Below are 16,956 nucleotides of genomic sequence, written 5' to 3'. Positions count from 1 at the left end.
TTAGAGTATATACCTATACCATTAATCTCATACATAACAATCCTTAAAAAGTTTTAGAAAATAACATGAGGGAAGGGACTTTATAACCGCTCTGTATATAAGATATAATGAAGCTTGTTCTAATATTTATATTACCAAGTAGGATTGAGGGGCAACCTAACGTATTTTAATACAAATATAAATTTAGTGGCTTTGATACTAAGATTAGTTGTTTCTCAGCCAGAACCATTTATTAATACCCTGATGGCAAAGGTCAGCTGGGCTCTGTTTCAAGCCGAAGACCTTTTAACCACTCAGCTATCCAGCTAATTGAACTGTTAATACATGAATATTAAATACTATCAATCTGTCTTTATTGAAGTCTTGTTTTGTACATACATGGTTTGTTTGAGTATTGCTGAGATTTACGTTAACAGCAAAGTATCTTAGATTTTATAGTTTAAGAAGCTGCTTTTTGATAGGTGTTTATTTGCAATAACTTTTTTAATGTGACATAAACCAATATCAATAGCAATGTTCCGACTGTGTCAACTTACGTACAGAGGATGCTGAACTAATCGATATCAAGGAAAGGTCAATATTTACGGTTTGTAGAATTGTATTGATTAGATGGATTCTGTCCAAGTTGTATCAAAGACAGAAGCTAGAGTAGCTTTAGCCAGAGTTGTCATCATTAGTTAGTGTCAAGGAGTATGAGCTAAGTCTCCCCTCCCTCTCCCTCATCTAATCTTATAAGTTTATTTTCAGATTATAGTATCATTAATATTTTCACTTATATATTTATATATTATTTAATACATATTATATATTATATACACTGTACGATGATAAATGATTAAGTCAATTAAAACAAATAAACCTAGCTTTTGAGTAGATTTAACCTTAATAATTTATATTTACAGGGTTTTGGCTCAAAATTATTTAAAAAATGATATTTAATAAGCATTGTATTAAATTTAAAATTAATACTTTTCAAAAGTTTTATGAAAATGACTCTCAATATATTCGGGTACGATTCTTGAAGTAAAAATAATTTCCTGTATACTTTTATATGTCTTAAATGAACATTAAACTCAATATCTTTTAGGCATATTTATTGGAATTTGTCGTAGGAAAAAATAACAACGCTTGTGTTGCCTGTTTGTCGACCACAAGCATAAAACCACATTATTACACATTATTACAAGTGTATCCTACGAATCTTCGTTGTTATAATTGTGTTATTTTTTGACCCTCTGTAATAAATTAATAGATTTTAATTTTATAACAATATTTTGTCGTTTGGCATTTATCATAAAGCATGATACAATTCAATCTAACTTTTAAATGTTTAATTAATTTGTATTCTTGGACACTCGTCCAAACAAAAGTATATGTAGAGTGCTTTTCACACTTTTGTAGTGTTATGATCAAACAATAACATTTAATTGGTCTGATTCCAAAACAGCATGTTCTTCTCTGTAAGTAACCTTTCCTCAAACATGCATAGTTACCTTTGAAGGTAACATTACCATATATTTGCTGAATGTATTTTTATTTCTTTGTAAATACAATCCACAGAAAATACCAAATGTGTTTAAATGACACTATTTTTATGGAAACCTTACTGATAGAGGAATATGAAATTGGTCACTTCTAAGACCATAGAACTCATTTAAGATCTGTCAGTAAATTTATAATTAAGAGTGGCTAACATTTAGGTCGCTCTACCACTTCTAGAAGATAAGGGTAAATGTTATTTCAGGAGAGAGGCAAGCCAACTAACAGGGTAACCAAACAAAATGTATTATAATAAAATAAGTTAAACTCATAAATTATATTTTCGATCAATATGACTAAAGAAGTTGGTCGGACAAAGCGGAATATTTTAGAGATATTTAATAGTACATTAAGAAAATATTAAGAATAATCCATTTAAACAAAACTCTGAGATCGTTTACTATGAATGTAATAACATAATTCTATACAGCAAAACCTGAACAGTTCTAAATTTATTATATCGCTTACATATTTTATTTTATTTTTATCAGCAGATCAGTTGGGATTCATTTTACTTGTTTTATACAATCTACACTTTTTCAAAGTTTTATTTTGATAGCTAATTTGTGAACAGATTTACATGTGTTACGACCTCGAAAAGAGTCGAGAATCTGCTGTAAGATTTATGAAGAAGTAAAGAAAGCCATATCTGTACAAACTGTGTAATGAAATGTCAAGGTGGAGCTCAAATAATCCACATCGTACGCTCTTGCTCTTTGTTGTGTTGTAAATAATATTCCACGTCTAAACCACTCTTTTTACATACATGGATCAGACAAGTCACCCAAACACACGAGCTTTTACAGTGAATGAAAATATTTCTATGTGTTGATTTCAAATTTTCCCTTTATATACTATAGGACTTCTTTCATTTCTGCATAGTGAGGCAATGGCAGAACTCACTGTTAATAAAATACTGTTTTAAATTAAAATATGTTGTCTTCACGCTAATATAACAATGCCTTATTCGGTGAATGACTGTAAAGTGTGGCTAGACTTGGATTCAAATTTATTTAAAAAAATTCTTTTTAGTGAAAGACATAGTCTTTGATCTATTTTTTATACCTGTATAAAAGGAAAAAATATAGACTCGCCTTTCTAGTTTTGAATAAAATTTTGAAATGTATAATGTATAGCTCAGTGTTTTGTTACGAGTTAACACTAATAAAAGTTTTGCTAAAAGGTAAAGGTAAAAGGTAAAGGTTTGAATAGTTACGATTAAAAACATCAAATTTCGTTGATTATTGTAGGACCTTGGATAGAAAGCCATCAACGAATTAGTTGTAAAGGGGATAATGACAGCCTTACGCTTACATACACGGTCGTCAGTCATGTCAGTAAATATCTGTTCTTACATCCTCTTACAATCACAATCATCGAAAAATCAACGCAGTTTTTAATAGCAAATGGACTCTTAAACATAAGTTGCCAGAGTGATTGATTAGTTACCGAACAGTTCATAGTCTGCACCCCTAGATGATTGATTAGTTACCACACAATCCATAGTCTGAACCCCTAGATGATTGATTAGTTACCACACAATCCATAGTCTGAACCCCTAGATGATTGATTAGTTACCGCACAGTCCATAGTCTGAACCCCTAGATGATTGATTAGTTACCACACAGTCCATAGTCTGACCCTCTATATGATTGATTAGTTACCGCACAGTCCATAGTCTGAACCCCTAGATGATTGATTAGTTACCGCACAGTCCATAGTCTGAACCCCTAGATGATTGATTAGTTACCACACAGTCCATAGTCTGAACCTCTATATGATTGATTAGTTACCGCACAATCCATAGTCTGAACCTCTAGATGATTGATTAGTTACCACACAGTCCATAGTCTGAACCTCTATATGATTGATTAGTTACCGCACAATCCATAGTCTGAACCTCTATATGATTGATTAGTTACCGCACAATCCATAGTCTGAACCCCTAGATGATTGATTAGTTACCACACAGTCCATAGTCTGAACCTCTATATGATTGATTAGTTACCGCACAATCCATAGTCTGAACCTCTATATGATTGATTAGTTACCGCACAATCCATAGTCTGAACCCCTAGATGATTGATTAGTTACCACACAGTCCATAGTCTGAACCTCTAGATGATTGATTAGTTACCACACAGTCCATAGTCTGAACCTCTATATGATTGATTAGTTACCGCACAGTCCATAGTCTGAACCCCTAGATGATTGATTAGTTACCGCACGATCCATAGTCTGAACCCCTGGATGATTGATTAGTTACCACACAGTCCATAGTCTGAACCCCTAGATGATTGATTAGTTACCGCACAATCCATAGTCTGAACCCCTGGATGATTAGTTGATATAACTAGATGATAAAGTTACCGCACAGTCCATACATAACAAACCAAGCCCATAATAGATTTTTGAGGAAACAATTGTTTTTATTGAAAGTAACCCTGTCCTAAACCAATACATTTAGTTGACCAAATAAAGTGATTCAAACAGTAATTTTTTATCTTATCCTGGTAGACATTTGTTAAGAAATGAATACAATTTTTTTCTTTCCAAAGTATAGCAGTCTGCACCTTTGTTAAAACCAACGAAGTTTGCCTTTAATTAAGGAACGGGCAGGAGTAATTGATTATTACAACAGACCGAAAATATAACTGCTCTAACGGCAAGGTAAATTGCGAACTTTTATATTGGTAAAAAAGAAATATTTTACGACGTTATTATTACAACCCTCAACTGTCCAATCACTTAATATAAATAAACTAATAATTAAGCTCAAACCAATTTAAATGTTTAAATTTTGTGCAAGAAATTGAACAAATAAAAGAGTATCATAGCTTAAATAGTTGGGAGATGGTATTAATTTGGGAAAACCTAAAAAAATACATAAAGCTCGGTAAAGCTTGGAATGGGTGCAATAATTATCTTTACAATATGAAACTATCTTCTAAAACTACAAGTTTAATATTTTTATACGTCCACGAAGAGGTTTACATTTTTGATTCTTTATTACTGGCCTATTTATGCATCTAAAGCTTTGAATCTTTACACAACTATAAAGTAGTTTTTTTATTGTTTTGTAAGAATTCCAGCTTCCTTCTAATTGTAGAAACAACATGGCGGCATATTAAAGATTGTATTAATTTGGTTATATTGTCTTTACATATTACCTAGTTTGTTTACTGCGTTAAAGTTTTACACTTATTTTTGAAACAGCTATTTGATTGAAGTACATTGCTTAAACCGTAAAATGTTAACTTTAACCAAGTGCAGTTTTGATGAAGCTTGAGTTAAAAGAATTACTTTTAAGCAATTATAAATGTATTACAACACTACCAGTTTCCAGCAAAATATGTCACCTTGGTTATAGGTAGATTATTTAACAACTGTAGATAGAACTAGGTACTAGGTACTGTAGGTAGAACTAGGTAGATTATTATGGTGGTACAACTATTTAAGCAATGGTCTAACTGCTTCTGTGACGTCACCAATAGAGATATTCCCCTCACAACACTTTATTTTTAAAACATTAAACATCCTTCTTCGAACTAAAATTTCACTAAAACTGCACTCATGAGGTTTAGGTTATTTTTTTCTGCCTCAATGAATATTTTTTTATCAAACAGGATTTCGATAATAGAGTGAAAGTAGTTTTGTGTCCGCGCGCGTAATGTTGAGGTAGGCGATTGGCGGCGGCCGTGTGACGGGGCAAGCTAGCGCCCTTTGACCCGGCTTATCAGTCTGGACCGTCTGGACAGTCCAGTGGAGACGGTGAGCGAGGAAGTTTGCGAATTTTGCTTGAGTGTGTGTCGTGGATCAGTTGTGTAGTAAAGTTGGGTAACTTAGTCACGAGGGACGAGTTTCTTTATACTTTGGCTGAAGAGATGACAGGTAATATCTGAAGAATAATTATTCCCAATTTTTTTTTACAAGAGTTAGAGTTTTAACCGCGTTGGTATTATCCTGATACCATAGGTAGGGTTTGTGTTTGTCAATGGTAATACTACAGTAGGGTATATCCCTATTGGTTCGGGGCATGTGCTAAAGAACATATAATAAACTATTATTAAGTTTTATGATTATTATTTTGCTATTTACTCCCAGTTAATTATTTTACTGATAGCTAGTTCTATGCCACAGGATCCAGCGTATACAGATGACTGCACGTGGCCAGTAGGCATTAACTCGGAATAGCCTACTAATAGTATCCCAGCTTATAGCACGGTGATGGTAGTAGTGTTTTTATAAGTTGATAATGTTATGATAATAATTTAACCAGACCGCTTGTTTGTTGATATCGGTAGCTTGGAGAGGGTAGTAACGGCTATATGACGTATTGAATGTATCTTATTTATCACACTGCTACTTGATAGTTCAATAATTTAACATAGGCTAGATTGATTTGGATTACGGACACCAGCTACTAGATGTTTAGTTACCGTACTTATACTTTGATTATTGTATATTGTGTAAACAACTGTTTGATTGTTGAGTTGTGTATGGGATTTTAGTGGTCGAGTAGAACCCGCCTGCGCCTGGTGATAACGTGCATTTTACGCCACCCAAACCGTGGGTACGGATACGTTTTATGGTGCCGACACGCCAGCTGTGCTGCCCGCTAGGGCCCCTGGCACAATGGGAGGTACATGGTACGTGCTAACTATGAAAATCATATCGTTTGTAAAAGACTGATATGTATAATGTTCTTCTCTGCGGATTGAAAAGAAATAGTAACCAATCAAGAATGTAGATTAAGTAGTTAAATAGCTTTTAGTGGGAAATGCTCCTTTAAAATAACAAGATCTTATTACCTAAGACAACCACAATTTTTTTTATACTACATAGGAGGAAGGTATTCTCCACACTAAATTGGTCAGATTTGAACCCAAACTCTTCAGTCAACCACACGCCGACTACTAGAAATTCAATAAACGAAAATAAGGTACAGATTTTAGGAGTGCATTTACAAAATAACTATTTTGAGTTATAAAAACGAGATGTATAAAAATGATAAAAATAGTTAATGTACAAAAAATTCAACGGGTGTGAATTTACCTCCAGGATGGAACAGCAGATTCTAAGTTCTTTCATTTAAACCGAATGCATAACTAAAACAGTAGAAGGGAATCATGAAAATATGGAATCATTATATGTGCCTAGCTCATTTTTTAATCTCACCCATAAACAAACTTTTACAAGGTTTGGTTTTATTTCTAAAAAAAAAAAACACGTGTTTGATAGCTAATGTGTTGATAAAATAAGGAACCTTAATAATCAGAATTTCTACTTTAGGTATATGACACATAAAATTAACGATTCTTATGATATGAGTAATTTTTGTATACATCATAAATTATTTCTGTGTTCTCTATAAATTCTATAAATTTCCCAAACATCACTTAACTAACTGTTTTAGTTTGCTAAAACGTTTTTCTCTAAACTATATGAATAAAATGGTTTTTATTACATTTATACATCCAAATAAAGCCCTTATATTCTGTCATTCTGTTGTCCTTATTCAGAGCGCTTAAAAAGATTAACTGTTTTATCGGTATTTTATTTCAGGATTCACGGCCTGCAATGAAAGTCGCATCGCATTGCCACTTTTATTCACGGTTAACGTTCATTACGTAATATAAAACCCCAGCAAAGTTTAGAGGGAGGGTTGGGTTATGAGTCCCGTTTTTCATACAAACAACCATCTTTATCATGCCTAAGTAAATCTGACTTTAGCTAAACATGCAGGGATTTAATACCGGTGAATAAAGGTAACTACTCAAACTATCTACCTAACTAGTTATAACAATCTTCAGTCATAGGTACAAAAAAGATATTAGACCATATCACATTAATCAGGGTATTTTTCGTGTTTACATTTTTCCTTCTCAGATGTAATATTTTATACATATTTTATTTATAACTGATTTCAGTAACCGCGCCTTAGCCCAAATTCTTTACACATAAAATACATTAATATAAATTTCTGTCTGTAACATGATCGTACTGTACCTTGAATTTTCAAATTTGTATTGTTAACGTATTGTTATAAATTTCTGCCTGTGACGTGTTCATCCCTTGAATTTCCAAATTTGTATCGTAAACGTATTGTTATAAATTTCTGCCTGAGACGTGGTCATCCCTTGAATTAACTAATTTGTATAATAAACGTATTGTTATAAATTTCTGCCTGTGACGTGGTCATCCCTTGAATTAACTAATTTGTATAATAAACGTATTGTTATAAATTTCTGCCTGTGACGTGGTCGTCCCTTGAATTACCTAATTTGTATGGTAAACGTATTGTTATAAATTTCTGCCTGTGACGTGTTCATCCCTTGAATTTCCAAATTTGTATCGTAAACGTATTGTTATAAATTTCTGCCTGAGACGTGGTCATCCCTTGAATTAACTAATTTGTATAATAAACGTATTGTTATAAATTTCTGCCTGTGACGTGGTCATCCCTTGAATTAACTAATTTGTATAATAAACGTATTGTTATAAATTTCTGCCTGTGACGTGGTCGTCCCTTGAATTACCTAATTTGTATGGTAAACGTATTGTTATAAATTTCTGCCTGTGACGTGTTCATCCCTTGAATTTCCAAATTTGTATCGTAAACGTATTGTTATAAATTTCTGCCTGAGACGTGGTCATCCCTTGAATTAACTAATTTGTATAATAAACGTATTGTTATACATCTCTGCCTGTGACGTGGTCGTCCCTTGAATTTCCAAATTTGTATCGTAAACGTATTGTTATACATCTCTGCCTGTGACGTGGTCGTCCCTTGAATTACATCATTTGTATTGTAAACGTATTGTTATACATCTCTGCCTGTGACGTGGTCGTCCCTTGAATTTCCAAATTTGTATCGTAAACGTATTGTTATACATCTCTGCCTGTGACGTGGTCGTCCCTTGAATTACATCATTTGTATTGTAAACGTATTGTTATACATCTCTGCCTGTGACGTGGTCGTCCCTTGAATTGCCTAGTTTGTACCGTTACTATATCAAACATACCAGCATTTAAATACTTGGTATGTTGTTGGGTGAAGCTGAGGCCAACATCGAGGGCCGCATTCATTTTTCTTACAGCCTACAGTTTTTATTACCGGACCAAGAATTAAAGTATTGAACAGTTTCTAGTGAAAATTTAAATAATTCTATTATGTATCAACAAAATACTATTTGAATGCAATTAATACTTTTACGCCCTGTTTTAAGACTCCATTTTACCACAAGCTTTGTTCCTGTCATTACTTATCACCGATATATAGAGTATTCCGTCTTCATCTTCTAGACAGGGATCTAATTCATTCTAATAATTTAATTTATTTTTTTAATTTCATTGACGGTTAGTTATTTACTCCAACACATTGAAATTGTTTCATGATAAAGAAGCTACAAGTTTATATCTTTTAAACCCCCCCCCCCTGTTTAATCTTTTTTACGGATTAATTTATCAATCTTATTAAATTATTTTCTTGAAACAAACTTTAACTTCTATTATGATTTTTGATACGAAGCCGTTTTACCGTGTCCTTAACAATCTGTAGGTTGCCAACTACTTAAAAAATAGTCAAGGTGATGCAATACCATTATACTCGAAAGTAACTGCATATTATTAATAAAGTTGTTGACGATTCCAAGCCAAAAGAACCAATAAAACCTACGGAAACGAGCTTGCAGTTAGGATCGAAATAGAATAGGTAATGTGTGACTCAAATCGTAAAACAGTAGCATAATGCTTAAAAGACTTAAATAGGGCTATAAAATATTCATAATTATTGTACTTGAATAGCCATTAAAATATCGGTTGGGTTCAAATGTAGAATTAAATCACACAAGTTAATTATTTAGAACAAAAAGTTCGTCTAAAAAATGCAATAAAATATATACGACTCTATGTATATTTACTATGTTTGGATAACACATGTTTTTATACCAAGGGAAACGCGAATAGAAAACCGCGATGGCATTACTATGACCTATGAACTTCTTGATCAGCATTGTGCACGTTATTGAATTTACTGAAGCACCTAAAATACCTACACCTGAAACATATATTTACACTTATACTTTTCACTCACAAGACGGTAGATGATGATCGATTTTGCCTATTGGGTCTGATGATGATTGGAATGTCCAATCGAAATCGATCACCACTAACATATTTTATATGTATATACCATCATGTGAGTGAACAGCATAAGTCTACATACACGTGTTGTTTGACGTATTTTTATGTACTTTTGGTACTATGTAACTAAACATTAGATCAAAGATTAATCTAAACAAGGCTAAACATGTAGATGCCTACTTACCATAGTTAAATACCTTCTAAATATCGTCCAATCTTTCTTAGCTCAACATTCGGCTCACAATTATACATATTTATATAAATAATATTAAGAGAAGCTTACTAAACTTTGAAATTGGAGATATAATTAATGTAAAATTATCTAATTAATTTATTCCAGCTAAATCTATTTAGTTGTTACATGACTATACACAGAATAGACTTCCCATGTGATAGGTTTGAAGCCAAGAAAATAGATCAAGTTCAGGACCATCTCACCGGAGTTTACTAGTGTATTGGGTTGAATATTAATATTAAAACCAATGCAGTATCATAGCAAACAGCTGATTGATTTATCACTTTACACATTATATTGTCATTATTTGGCAACTATCCCAACATATTGCACCACGTTATGGTTGTAGGTAAGCATAGTATTTACTTATTGTATTTCAGACACAACAACATCACTGAGACTGGATGGACTCTAAACAACGCTTGATTCCATAGACTTGACTACCGTACTTGTAGAACACGAGCGAGCTAGTCTACTAGTAGAGACAGCTTTGGGCTTCTGTTCTTGAGGTACCTTGGTTCAAATCCCGTCACTTACGAATGGCGTTTGGTTATATTCATCAACCTCTCTGGCATGAAGTATTGTGTAAACCGGTCCCGGGCTGGAGCCTAGTGTACCAGGATGTGAAGGTAGGTCATAAACAAACAAAAAATATATAAGTACCTATATCAAATACTTTGGCTAAACAATAAACTTAAACCATACTTGTATTTATTGAATAAAAATATGTATTGTTGTAGTAGGAAAAATAAATTTTAGCCATATTTAAATCATATTTAGTAAAATTTAACAGCTAGGGAATTCAACTCTGACATAATTATTTTACTCATTTATAGAATAAAGATATGTATTGTAGTAGAAACAATAAGTTTTAGCCATATTTTATTCGTATATAATAAAATTTTAACAGCTAGGGAATTCAATTCGGAGTATATTATTTGATTTATTTATACAACTAAGATACATATTTGTTGGGGTTTTTTACTTATCAAATCAACAGCCCTATGTAATATTCAGGTTCTTTGTGGGGAGTTCACTTATGCAGATATGTATAACTTCTGAAAACTCAGGCAACATGCAATAAAACACAATGACCAAAAACAATGCATGCAAATAATGCGGATCACTGTTTCAAGCATAAGAGAACCAGCCTATACAGGCGAAGACATTATAATTCATAAATATGGAAGTAATTGTAACAATGGACAGGTATTATGGTAATGAGTAAAATAAAATAAAATACTAGAGCAAAACGTAAAATACATGACAATACTGTGGGCCATATCAAACATCGCAACATTTAAAGTATGAACTATAAAATTCTTAATAAAATTAATAAATAAAAATCATAGAACAGTACAAGCTATGACAGGTGTTTTATTAAACCTATAGAATGCAGATGTATCAGATTGGATAAAAACTAGATAACAAATATAAATCAATAAATAACAAACAAGCATGGTATTTAAAGCAGTTTAGTCTAATCTAACATGAACAGCATGCTACAATCAGTTTCATACAACTCATTAATACTGTAGAAGGGATTTTCAGCATACCAAACACTTATATTTTTCTTAAATTTATCGAACGGTACTAAGTGAGCATTAATGGACAGCCTATTAAACAGTCTTATACCAGTGTCTTTATACAGGGTGAGTTTTAATTGTCCCCCCCCCAACTTTTTTCTACATTTTTTCAAATATCAATCCCAGACCACTTCCAAACATTGTTGGGTAGTAAGTACTTCATTTTGACAAGGTGGTCATTTCCGGCCGCCATCTTGGATCCGCCATATTGGATGCAAAAATTTTTTTTCAAAAGTAAAGGTGGGGTTGTGACCCATTATTTCGAACTAGATTTTTACCCTGATTACAATGCCGCAAACTGTTTTTATAAATCTTGATTCATTCTAAAGTTATGAGGGTTTTTTTAAACTTTATTTTTAGCCCATTTTAACATTGTGCATTTACAAACTAAGACCATAATCTCAAAATAGTGCCAGATAAAGATAAGTATACACTACCAGTAATTATCGACCTATTTTCACTTGGTTATGACTTATGTATTTTTTTCGGCCGCCATCTTGGATCCGCTATTTTGAAATGTGATAAATTATTTTAAATATGAAGAGGGTGTTGTGACCCATCATTTCTAACTACTTTTTTAAGCTGAACTTAATTACATGATCCGTTTTTCATTTTAATTTTTTGATTTTTAAATATTGACATTTGTTACAAAATAATTGCAATATTTCATAAATAAAACTTGATAACAAAAAATGGATTGCGGCATTGAGTTAAGCTTAAGAAAGTAGTTCGAAATGATGGGTCACAACACCTCCTTCATATTTAAAATAATTTATCACATTTCAAAATGGCGGATCCAAGATGGCGGCCGAAAAAAATACATAAGTCATAACCAAGTGAAAATATGTCGATAATTACTGGTAGTGTATACTTATCTTTATCTGGCACTATTTTGAGATTATGGTCTTAGTTTGTAAATGCAGAATGTTAAAATGGGCTAAAAATAAAGTTTTAAAAAGCCCTCATAACTTTAGAATGAATCAAGATTTTTAAAAACAGTTTGCGGCATTGTAATCAGGGTAAAAATCTAGTTCGAAATAATGGGTCACAACCCCACCTTTACTTTTGAAAAAAATTTTTGCATCCAATATGGCGGATCCAAGATGGCGGCCGGAAATGACCACCTTGTCAAAATGAAGTACTTACTACCCAACAATGTTTGGAAGTGGTCTGGGATTGATATTTGAAAAAATGTAGAAAACAATTGGGGGGGGGACAATTAAAACTCACCCTGTATGAGGACTGCACCTTTTTCAGTCTGATATAGGTCCGATTTATTTTAAACCTATTCCTAGTTCTTGGTCATGCACATGCCAGGTAAAAGTATGACTAGAAACATTTTTCTTAACATGCAAAATACAAAACAGTATATACAAATTTATCACAGTAGGAATCTTTTGAGCACAAAATATAGTTTTACAGTGTGCATTGGGGTTTGACGGATACAGTGGTAACTTGGGTTAGAGATTTTAGAGATCCTTGATTATCAGGACCGATGTTTTCGCAAATGTTAGGCATTACAAGGGATTAGTAACAAGCAAAGTAGTGTTGATAATAGTTGTGGTTATGCTCTACTGGATATGTTGGTACATATAATACGTAGTTGCTGCGCTATGCAAATTTAACAAGTTTACATTCAAATTTTTAGTGTATTATGCATTGCCTTTCCACACACGAAGCACGTCGTCAAGGCTCACAAAATTTTAAAGGAAATAAATAATTCAACATGTTCCTTTATTTCCTTGCTACGTTGCCTAAGTATGCTTGTGTACTTTTTCGGTATAAATTATCCCGCAGCATATTTTACAAAAAAACCTTTGTTGTACCCTTAATAGCATTTTTATTAGAGCTGATATCACTACAGTCTTTGTATAAATATATATAGTTCACCCGGCTTTTTGTGGTCTAAATATATTTACAATTAATGTCGTGGTTTCCTAAATCCAAATAGAACAGATAACCAAACGCTAAATATAAACTGTACAGATAAACCACAATGAATCAAACAGTTTAACGTGAGTTCAATTTTGAAAAGGAGTTTTACTACCTTAAGATAACTCTTTTATCCAAAATCAAATGTTTTCAAGAGAACACATTCGTCAAAAGTATCCAAACTAACTTTTACCAAAATAAATCATTGTTGCTGTATGAAAAAATCCTGTGATGAGAAGAAACTCTTTTTTTCACAAATTTGAGATTTTGCTAGACTGCTAAATTATTAACGATTGTTCCAAATAGTTTTGTTTTTGGCAAAAGAAATTAAATAAATCCCCAAAAAATATAGTAATATTGAGAATACGAGCCTCCTGTTACAGTAAAATAAATATAACTAGTAAAATTACCATAAATAGGTGTGGTAGAATTTCTTTTGTAAAATTTAATAATAGAATAGTGAGGTAAGGACGTAGGTGGGCGTATGCTCCAGTAGCAGTGCAGCAGTGTTCGGTGCAGCAGCCAGTCACTGGACGACGGTCAGCAGAATCACACTGAGGACGATGGACGACGATCGAGATACAAATTTCTCCAACGTACTTTCTACAACGTTTTTCACAATTTTTAACATTTTCTTCCACGCGCTGCTGATCCCCTTCAACGACACCTACTTCAGACGGACAGGGATTGAGATTAAGATGATTCTGTGCTTTTTCTCCTGGGTCCTACTCGTCGGTGCCGGTACGTTACGACTGATATCTCAACACTAGATGAATGTCCTAGTTTATTAATAATATATATTTAACAGTTAGGATTTCTTGTGTGAATAAATGGTCTGCGAACCTTAACGAAGGATACTGATTTCCAAATTAAAACTTAGCAACTAACTTCTAGCTATATTTTCAAGGACATTTTTGCAAATTATCTAATTTGTGTGAATTTTGGTGCTAATTTGTTATAATTAATAGTTGTTTTTAAAGCGGGTAAGTATTTTTCAATACACTTATAAGTGACTTCACTAACTTACATTTTTTTCGTGGTTAAGTAGTAAGTGATAGGTGATATTTAGGTACACATTAGTGCATTTTGTATATACAGAAAAATCTGCGAGATATGGTACTGAGTAGCCAGCTTATCTTTTTCTACATGGCCCTTTACATTTTAATTTATATTCCTAATTAAAGTGCTATTTGTACTTGTAAATGTAGGTCCCTTATATAATATTAATGTGTATAACGTGTACACACATTAATATTATACTGTATATAAGGGGCTTAAATAAAAAAAGTTTTGAAGCTCTTAAATAATTGTTAATACTATTAATAATCAATAGTTAGTAATGTTTTATCTAAATACAGGGTGTCCAGTCATAAGTGTTAAATACAATCATCCGTTAAAATACATCATAGTATAGTGATTGAATTATGCCATTTGAGGTTCCCAACTCAATAGGTAATAATAGGTAATAATAATAGGTAAGGGAATAAAAGATACATTAAGATTTTTTTTATAATGGAGGTTTTTATGAAAAAAGAAACTTATATTACTTTGCAAGAAAAAAATGTTTTGTTAAAATAAAGGTCATTTTCTAAACTATCAAAAAATTTACAATAAGAATAACTCATAAACATTGTGGTATTGAATGATATTTTACTAAGTATTTTAACGAAGAAAACAAGAAATAAATATTAAAATCCTTATATCAAGGTTGAAAGGATTTAAAAAAATACCTTTATTTAACAATACATTTCTTCCTCACATTCTAATATAAGCTGTGTCATAAAAATTACCACTATACAACAAAATCTTAATTTATCTCTTAATCCCGTTTGAGTTGGGGACCTTAAATAATCGTCCTTCAGTCACCATTATCATGTAGCTTGGCAGATAATTATATTAAACACTTATGACCGGACACCCTGTGTATATAAGTTCTTGATATACCCTCGGTAGCACATTTAAGTTGTACACTTTGTATAGGAATTTATTGAGGGATGTTTATGAACTAGTATCATACATAGGTGCTAAACTTTACCATTTTATTTATTATTAAATCATATTGTATATTTTCTTTACCGAACAGTTAGTCAAACGTCATATACCTATAACTAGCTTATACTACCAAGTGTTAAAATAGCTAATGTGATTCATCGGTCACCTAGGTACCGCAGCCTGCAGCAATGACTAATGTTCCATTTTCACAGTCAATCCTGTGCTGGAGTCGCCATTAACGACTGTACGTGCTCTAACAACAAACATCTCTAGTTAACAACCGGCGTTTTAAATCAAAACCTCATTATATACAGCAATAACTCCGGTCTCATAACAATGCTCCTTCGTGGGGACAATAATGTGGTTGTTAATGTGGAAGTCATGGCTGGTTTTATTCCAAGGGTTTCATTGGGTCCGAATTGGATTTGGTATTTCGGAATTTTAATTTATGGGGATTACTGATATGTTTACTACTCATAGTAGATAGTGATTAGGTTGATCGATGAATTATTGTATCTGATTGATCTTTGAAATTTAAAATGTTTTGGGGGGGTCACGACTCGAAATCTTTGTAATCTTTTAGGTCCCTACACAAGAATAACAATACAATTAATCATGTGGGGATGCGTCTTAAACTTAAAATTTACAATATTTAGAAGAAAGTTACAATAACATAAACTGATAGGTTATAGTAAATAAACTGATAGGTTATAGTAAATAAACTGCATCTGCAGTGTGATACAAACTTTCTCCTATTACCTATGTTTTGGAAGTTACTGTGATACTTCATAAGGAAAATCACAAAAGTCGCTATAACCTTTGAACCGTAATTTTTCAGCTATGGGGATTGTACTATTTTGTGTATAGCTACATATGGTAACAAACTAAATTTTTCAAAATTGGTTGAGCAGCTTTTTTTAATCCTATTAGACCGTAAGTTTGTGGTTTTTTCTCTATATACTATAGGTTTAGGGGAAGATAGAAAAATCCTCCTATGACCATCTACGTGAGCTTTTAAATTTAGATCTAGTGTTAAAGTTGGGTTTATATGGCAGTTTGGGGGTTTCCTTTAAAGGATAATAAAGTTATCTGAAATTAAATAAAACACACGAGTTTCTAATTATTATTGAAATTCTTGAAATTCTTAGAAAGGTCAAAAAACAATGTTTGAAGCTATACTGAGTTTTACTGTTAAACCTGATTCATTCTATTATTTGAACCTACGGGCCAACATTAAAAATTAATAAAATATACATTCTAATAATATAAAAGTATAAAGTTTCAATATTCCCTTTGTAAGTTTTACTTTATAGAGCTCGACGATGACTTTGAACATTTGCGTGGTGCGAGTATTAAACGACTATAAAAACGGTTCGCATATTACAAATGCACATTGTGATATATAGTCGTTTATATATATGTTGTTATGCCATTCTCTGTAAGGCATTTTTGGACTACGGACGCGAGAATGGTCGAGGTTCCCGGTGAGGTTCAAGACTTTAATATTTGTATTTTACTTACATTTAC

Source organism: Macrosteles quadrilineatus, unplaced genomic scaffold (genome assembly GCF_028750875.1).
Source record: "Macrosteles quadrilineatus isolate MER2022 unplaced genomic scaffold, UCM_ALF_1.0 Scaffold_7__1_contigs__length_78375512, whole genome shotgun sequence".
Lineage (NCBI taxonomy): Eukaryota > Metazoa > Arthropoda > Insecta > Hemiptera > Cicadellidae > Macrosteles > Macrosteles quadrilineatus.
Note: the sequence above shows the minus strand (reverse complement) of the source record.